Here is an 8999-nt window from a genome sequence, read left to right as displayed (position 1 = left end):
CTTTACTAACTCTAAAAGATTTTATTTTAAAATTCTTTATACAAATAACGCATGCGCAAACTCAATTTCTCTTCAATTACAAACATGGTTTAAGTCTGGAACAAGATTGGCGTAATCGGCACAGTCGGCCGATCATAAAACGAACTTGGCAAACCGTCGGAATATGAACGGCATCACCGGCGCAGTGGTACCGGTCATCAGCCAATGAATCTTATGCATGGACCAAGCATGGAGAGTTTGCTGGGTAATAACAAGCGTATTTAACATTCCTTTTTTGTTGCTAATTTTTTTTTAATTGACTTATAATTTTTTCCAATTACTCTTTAAAAACTCTCAGTTGTTTTGAAAACAGCCTTATTGATATTACTATTTTTTTCTTTTGAAAATATTCTCAATATGATTTGTGACAAATCATTGTTATTTTGTTGACAATATCTCTATTTATTTTTAAGCAAATGAAATTTTTAAACACATTCTTCATCAGAGTAATCATTTAGAGAAGTATGATGAACCTACCGCCAGATTTGATCTTGAATTATTTCCTTGTTAAGTAAAACGAAATAAAGCTAATAAAACAATTAAATGAACTACGATCGTTATGCTTAACAAGATATGTACCATTTAACCAAAAACTGTGAAATACAATATTTCTAAAAATATAGTTTTTTTTCTGTTAATGTATACAGTGTTTTGTTAATATTTATAAAGATATAGTTGCATTTTTATTAATAAAATTTTTCAATAATTATATATATTAGCAAATTAATAACTGTATCATAACAATATTTAAAATATTTATAGTTAATATAATATATTAACAATTAATAATAATATTATACTATAATAATACCTTATTTTAGAGAACAATTTTTCAATTAATTTATATAATAAGATGTTATGCTGAATTAAAAATATAATAAAATCTTAATATATATAAATTAAATACATTACCTTTAAATTAATTGTTGGTATAACATTTTAATGGTTGTCATTAAGATGTTATGCCAATATTTATTAATAATATCACATCATTATGCATATAATCTAAATATATTAACATCCTACTTTATGCTGTTGTATTATTAATAAGACATGTACCAGAAAAAATCTGCGCGGACGTTTAAAAGGATATTTATTTAACTATTGTATTTCGATATTGAATGTTATATATATTTTGAAAGTACATATATTGATTTTCTTAAATTTCACTTTAAAAAATTTCTGAAGTTTTGTAAATGAGAATACACGCACTTCGCGTTTTACATTCGACATCAGCTTTTTCACAATTTTCGGCTGGACTTTCTAGGTAGCTCTAATCCATTTATTTTTAAAGTTTTTAATGTTTTTGGTTTCTTTTACATTGAACCTTAGTTTTCTTTTGACAAGAGCCCAATATCTTTTGATAAGACGCAGTTTGGGACAATTTGGTGGATTGCTGTGTTTTTAAACGAAATCTACTTTATGTTCTATAAGTCAGTTTAAATTTGTCCCAGACTAGTGACATGATGCTAAATTGGGCCAAAATAACGAGTAACCCATGCGTGTTCTTAAAAACGGCAAAAGATGTTTCTTGAGGCATTCTTTTATGTATATTTTTGTGTTAATTGTTCCCGTAGTCATAAAACAAGAGCTTTTTACACCACATTCACAAGTTGCTTGCCAAACTAAGAATGTTTTAGCGAATTTTTGCATTCAAATGCATTTTTAATTGGAATTCAGTTTCTTACAATTAATTGCTGAATAATATTGTTGTCATGGAGATCGAAGTATGCACCACAAAAAGTTTCATCGTCAATAATCAAACAACATTTTTAGCACATAATTTTTTATTGAGCAGCTTTGAATAACGAATTGCAATATTTTCTTGCTTTTCTTCACGACGAGGAACTTTATTCTTTTTATAAGATTTATAGCCACAATTTCTCTTCACTTGTTGTAAAGTGAAAACGCATGTCTTAAATTTATTCGCTAAAGTTTGAACAGAAATCTCCGGTTCTCTGTCTAAGGCATCCTTCACTTTATTACAAAGATCTAGTCTAACAAAACATTTTTTTCTTCCACTTCCTGATTTCCTTTTGATTGTACCAGTGTTCTTAAATTGTTTCACAACGCTCTGCACCGTTCTCAAAGCAATCTACAACTCTTTAGAAACTGTTTTTTTTGATACACAAGGATTTTCTACGAGAAAATGCTAAACTTATTCTCGCTTCTAATCTTGATTTGATGACATTTTAGTTAAAACTTATAGTTTTGATAAAAGAGTTGTTTAAATTTTGATAAACACTAATACAATGACATTTTAAAATAACTAGCTATTTAAAATGATGCACGGTTTCCGTAAACACCACATCAGAACACGCGCAGATTTTTTTCTGGTACATGTCATAGTATTATAACATAATAAACTGCTAATATTATTCAAAAATTTAACTATATTATTATTTCATTACACGATGTTTCATCACCATAACTTATAATAATATAACATCTTAATTAATAAGAAGATATTTATTTAATAAGATGTTAAATTATTATGATGCATTTAAACTTGTGTTGATATCTATGATTAATGTTAACTTTATTATAATATATACAACATATATACATAATTTGTATGTATTATAATATGATTCTCTACCAATCTGACAATATAGTTGTATACGAGTTATGATAATATTACACCATTTCTTATATTTAGTGATTTTAACGTTAGGCCAAAGTCAAGGCACCTCAAATCTAAGGTAATTTTTCTTGCTTAATTTGAGCTGAACAAGTTTTAAAAAAGTTTGGTGAATATCATTTCAGCTTAGTGAATACTTACGAAAAAACTTACGTAAATTTTATTTAAAGCAACTGCATAAGTTTCGTGAATGCGGATTTCACAGTTTTGAGCTAACGCCAAACATACTCCAAACTTACGCAGAAAAAAAGGGTTGATGAATATGCTCCCTGATAAATAAATATTTTTATTTTGCACAGATAAAAAAACAGCTTCATCAATTGATTTTCATGCATTAATTGAACACCTTTAAGAACTCCGGTATTATTAGATTTATGCTGAATAATATACGCAATTTAGAATAGAGCTCAGCAAAAGGGTGTATCAGAAATAGATTTTTTTTTCTTCTTGAGGACATTTCTTAAGACTTCCATTCGCTGGAACCCACTGAGGCAATTAATAACCAAAAAAACTAAATCAGTTGTTGGAAAGGATTTCTGTAAAATTTTAAAAAACGAAATCTTCTGAAATTAAATGTTGTTTTGTAGACAATGTTACTTAATTTCTTAGGGCATTTTTCTCGGATTTTAGTTGTATTAAGCATCTATTGATAAATAGTAAGGTAAATAATATTATTATTAGTGTAATGCATACTTTTATTTTACTTGAATAATGAGTTTATATAAGGTGCTTAAGTAAGCTTATTTAAAATATTTTAAGAGGCTCATAATTTTACTTAAGTTTTTTGGCAAGAAAAAAATCGTCTATAATTATATATAAAAGTTTTTATTTTGCAACGCAATAAATACATTGAATGGTTTTCATGCATCAAATGAACACCAACAAAAATTTCAGTGTTTTGCTCATAAACATGCCTGAATTAAAGTAACACTCAACAAAATGCTTAACATACGGTTAGCTTTTAAATATAACCTGAGCCTTACATGTTTATAAACGTGTAATTCTCATAAAAAAAACATGTAATATTAAATCATCTTTGGTAAATTAAAAAGTTCAGTTTTGTAGTTAACATTGATCGTCCTGTCAAAACAGACGCAAATAAAGGAAAAAAGAGAAAGACATAAACTAATACCAGAAAGCTACTGTTTCCTGTAAAGTATTATATCAACAAGGTGTCACGGGCAGCTAATTGATATAATATTTTACCCAGCAATAATCATCAGTATTTACATTTTAGAAAACATTTTAGAGTTTTTTAGAAATACTGATAATATTAATAATAGTTTATTCCGAAGGTTTTTGGTATCTGCTTGCCTATAAAATGAGAAAACATTCTAGGTGATGAATCAGGAAAAGAAAAAGATGACAAAATGGCACATTTAAATTTTTCCGAGCAGTTTCATAGAGGGAAACCACGGCTACCAGTTATTAGCAGGTCAAAGGAGCCTACTGAGCGGGGTTTCTATAGATTGTGATTCATGCTTATAGAAGCTTATTGGCTTTTTAGGAGCTCACTGATATGTATGATAGCTGAGATTCATGTTAGAGAGTTGAAATGGCGGATAAAGCAAAATAACTGTTAAACATTTTACATATTTAAAAGGTTTTTGAAGCTAACTGAATGCTTCAATGGCTGAGCAGTAAAGATTATCCTGTCGATACAAAACTTTAAGACTACTGATTGGGCAACACAATAAAGAACCTCATACTGATCGCAAGAGAATAACTTTTTAAACTAGAAATAATTATTTTTAAGAGACTTTCATTTTTTACTAAAACTGCAATTTTTTTTGACAAATGATATTTTACAGCTACCGCTTTTACAGTAACAAATAGTGATTTTTTGGTAATTTTATCCTATTAAGACCTTAAAGAATGGGAAAAAATGGAGAGGTATTTTTTTTATGGTACAACCTAATATATACATATATATATATATATATATATATATATATATATATATATATATATATATATATATATATATATATATATATAATGGCTAAAATTTGTTACAATAGCTTTTTTTTTAATTTTTTACCATTATTAGGATAAGAAATACCTCTTTTTGATGTTGTTACCTTGTTGACTATCCGGATCAACACCAAAATAAATAAGTCTAAAAAATATTAAAGCGTTAAATAATTTTGATTGGTTGATAAAATAATGTTCATTGGTTGATAAAACAATGTTGATTGTTATTATTTAAAGTATGAATAACATTATTATGAAATTTTATTTCTTTCATGTTTGCAACACTTTTTTATCAAAATCAAATTACTGCTGATCTGTATTTTTAAGAGATGGTCGTATTTAAATAAATCCCTCTCTCATTTTAAATAAATCATGAAATATATATTAATATCATCGTTTCTTAATGTTCTAGGCTTTTCAGCATTTACTTCCATTTCACCTTCACAGTACATGCACGCATTTAATCCACTACAAGAGCTAATTATCAAAACAGCGTTAGCTAGCTCAAAATCAAATGCTATAAGTATTTTTTTAAACCAATTATTCAAGTAACTGAAACAGTTAATTAAGAGTTTATAGAAAGAAAAAAAATTATTATAATTATGTAATTTTTGTAAATTTTTTGTTTTGTTAAAATTTACAATTAAATCTATCCAATAAAAAAAATCAAGACTAATTTAAATAACCAGCAACCTAGGAAAGTCTGTCAAGATTTAATAGTTTAATAATCTTTTTGACATTGCTGTAATTTTTTGGTATATCTCTTACAATTGAAAAAATTGAAATTTTCGAACAATGGAATCTATGTATAGATTTTTGAAAGCGGGTGTCTCTTTTTCATTAATATGGAAGACATTAACGCATATCTTCATAAACCCATCTCCAGAATCCATTGACACCTGCACTAAAGTCATATAAAGATCAAGTACTTTGTTACTAATTATCAACTTAAAAATATCAGATGTGTCTTTCACTAAAACAACATCTCTCTCAACAAACAACCACTTGATTCCTCAAACAAAATTTGTACAACATTATAATTGGCATCCAGATTTTTTTGTAGTTCTTCCAGTCTTCCAATTATATTGTTCTCAACACTGCTTTGTCCCACGTTTCTCGGCTTGGAACAAAATGTTTTGGTTTCATTATCGCTCAGATCAATTGCAACTTATAACTGCATAATATTTTCAAGAGATACAGATGCTATAGTTCTGCGATGAGTTTTATAATCCGATACACTAACTTAAACTGTACGTTTGTTTTCACCAATTGAAAGCCTCATTTTCTGTCAACTAAGATATTTTATTTTTCCATTTTATGTTTAAGAATATGGGCTACCAATTTTTCTGCACTCTTTAAGTCTCCTTTACCTCCCAATGCATGATTAACTAGGCTTTACCTTCCAATGCATGATTACCTCCCTAGGTTTTACCTCCCAATGCATGATTAATTAGGCTTTTCACTTTTTTTCTTTTTTCCACTTGGACGAAAATACTCCTTGTCTTAAAATAAATTAATTTTCATAATTTTATTACTATTTTATCAAAAATTTATTCCTAATTTAAATGTTTTTTAAACAACTCAAACTTAAATATACCAACAAAGCAAAACAGTAAAGCAATAAAGTATTTTCTTAACTGTTTAACTTGAAGTAACCATATTTCTGGAATTTCTTTTCCTTGCGCTTGTTTGTATAAATTGTAGGTATATTGGAAAGTTTCTTCTAAATTAGAAATATTTTTGATTGGTTCAGCAGTTAAACTGGCTGATTTTTGATTGGTTCAGGAGTTGAACTGGCTCTTGTTTTGAATTTTAAACAACCGTTTTAAATTGTAAAATATAAAAAACCTTTATAAATCTTATCATAATAATAAATCATATCCTTTATAAATCTAAACATAATTCTTATAAGTTATTTGATATATTTTGAGCAATGAAGTACTTTTTTACCTGCTTAACCTGTACAAGTAACCATATCTAAAACCAGAGTTGTTACGACATAATATGTCTGGCAGATCTGTCGACATATTTTCAGACATATTTTCTGCCGACATAAAATATGTCCCACATATTTTCGATTGACATATTTTGACATATTTTTATGTTTGAATTATTTTCTGCTGACATAAAATATGTCAGACATATTTTCTATCGACATATTTTGACATAATTTTATGTCTGAATTATTTTCTGCTGACATAAAATATGTCAGACATATTTTCTGTCGACATATTTTGACATATTTTTATGTCTGAATTATTTTCTGCTGACATAAAATATGTCAGACATATTTTCTGTTGACATATTTTGACATATTTTTATGTCTGAATTATTTTCTGCTGACATAAAATATGTCAGACATATTTTCTGTCGACATATTTTGACATATTTTTATGTCTGAATTATTTTCTGCTGACATAAAATATGTCAGACATATTTTCTATCGACATATTTTGACATAATTTTATATCTGAATTATTAGCTGTTTGATATTCTTGAAGAAAAAATCAATCTAACAATTTTATTGCGCATTTCAACTTAATTTACAGAGTTAAGTAAAAGTAGTTTAACAAATATGTTGCTTTTTTGCAATCAATTATAATTGAAGGTCAACAAAAAAAAATTTTTTTTTCTGGTGCCGAGCAAACAATTTGTTTTTTGGATTGCATTTCACATTTTGATTTTAAATATGCAACTCATTTTTTAACATCACGTCAAGTTGTAAAGATATTTGGGTTCAGATGATCTGAACCCAATACTAAATATAAAAATTTTTTGGCTAAAAAATTATTTGAAAAAATGCTAAAGGCTCTTAAAAAATTGTCAACAAAATATTTTTCAGCAATAATACAAAAAATGCTTATTTTTATTACAAACGAATAACATCTTCAAAATCTCTATGAAAATACGCTTTTTTTGAGACTCAGGTTGACATACTTTTGAACAACTTTTTTTTCAAATATCTTTACAACTTGACGGGATGGTAAAAAATGAGTTGCATATTTGAAATCAAAATAAGAAATCCTTCATAAAAAACAAATTGTTTTCTTGGCACCAGAAAAAAATTTTGTTTTTGTTGACCTGTGTTATGCATCATAAAACTTTTATTTTAAATCCTATAAGCAAATTTCTTTTGTTTCATAAAAGTCTTTTTCAGCCCTTTTTAGCGATGTATCATTTAATAGTATTGACAAAGTATTTTTAGCGATGTATCATTTGAGAGTATCGACTAGTATCGATGCATTATTTGATAGTATTTGATAGTATTGATTAGTATGGATTAGTATTGGCGATTTCCCTTATTAAAATGTAAAAACCATCTCAAGCTGAGTTTTTATTACTAAAAATGGTTTTTATTAATATGACTAAGCTTAAAATTATTCTCTTGATTAAAATAATATTTAAAAAAAAAAATTTTTAGTTATTTTTAACTAATAGTTGATTCATTCAATAAATTATTCTCCATTTTTGACTTTAAATTGTAAGGAAAACGAAAAAAATAATTATTCCAATATATATTTCACTCAAAACATTTTATGCAAGTTTATGGCAGTTAATTATGCTGTTATAATGCAATTGTCAATAAATTTTATTGTTAAATAAATCATAACTATTATAACTAAAAGTATATTATTCGTAATTAGTTATAAATTTTTACCGGTTAGTCTTCTTAATATGAATTTAATGAGCTGAATATATCTTTTGTGAAATATTTCAAATTCTTCAGCTTAAATGAATTTAATTTGGCACGAATTTTTTGAAATTCTGTGAACCGTTTTTTTCATAGAATCTTTTGAATTCGACTTTTCATAATGAAATCTTTTTCCGGATCAACTAATAATTAAAAATAACTGAAAAAGTTTTTTTTTTTGTTATTATTTTAATCAAAGAAATAATTTTAAGTTTAGTCATACTAATAAAAACCACTTTCAGTAATAAAAACTCAGCTTGAGATTTTATATTCTAATAAGGGAAAGCGCCAAAACTAATCAATACTAATCAATACTATCAAATAATATCAAATTATGCCTCGATACTAGTCAATATTAGTCAATACTATCAAATGTCAATATTAGTCAATACTATCAATGTCAATATTAGTCATAATCAATAAATAAGTTATAATCAATAAATAAGTCAATAAATGCCAATATTAGTCAATACTATCAAATGATACATCGCTAAAAAGGGCACAAAAAGACCTTTATGAAACAACTGATGTTTGCTTATAGGGTTCAAAGTAAAAGTTTTATGAACATAATTGATTGCAAAAAAGCAACAAACTTGTTAAACTATTTTCACTTAACTCTGTAAATTAAGTTGAAATGCGCAATAAATTTGTTAG

This window comes from Hydra vulgaris, chromosome 15, assembly GCF_038396675.1.
Source record: "Hydra vulgaris chromosome 15, alternate assembly HydraT2T_AEP".
In the NCBI taxonomy this organism is placed as follows: Eukaryota; Metazoa; Cnidaria; class Hydrozoa; order Anthoathecata; family Hydridae; genus Hydra; species Hydra vulgaris.
Note: the sequence above shows the minus strand (reverse complement) of the source record.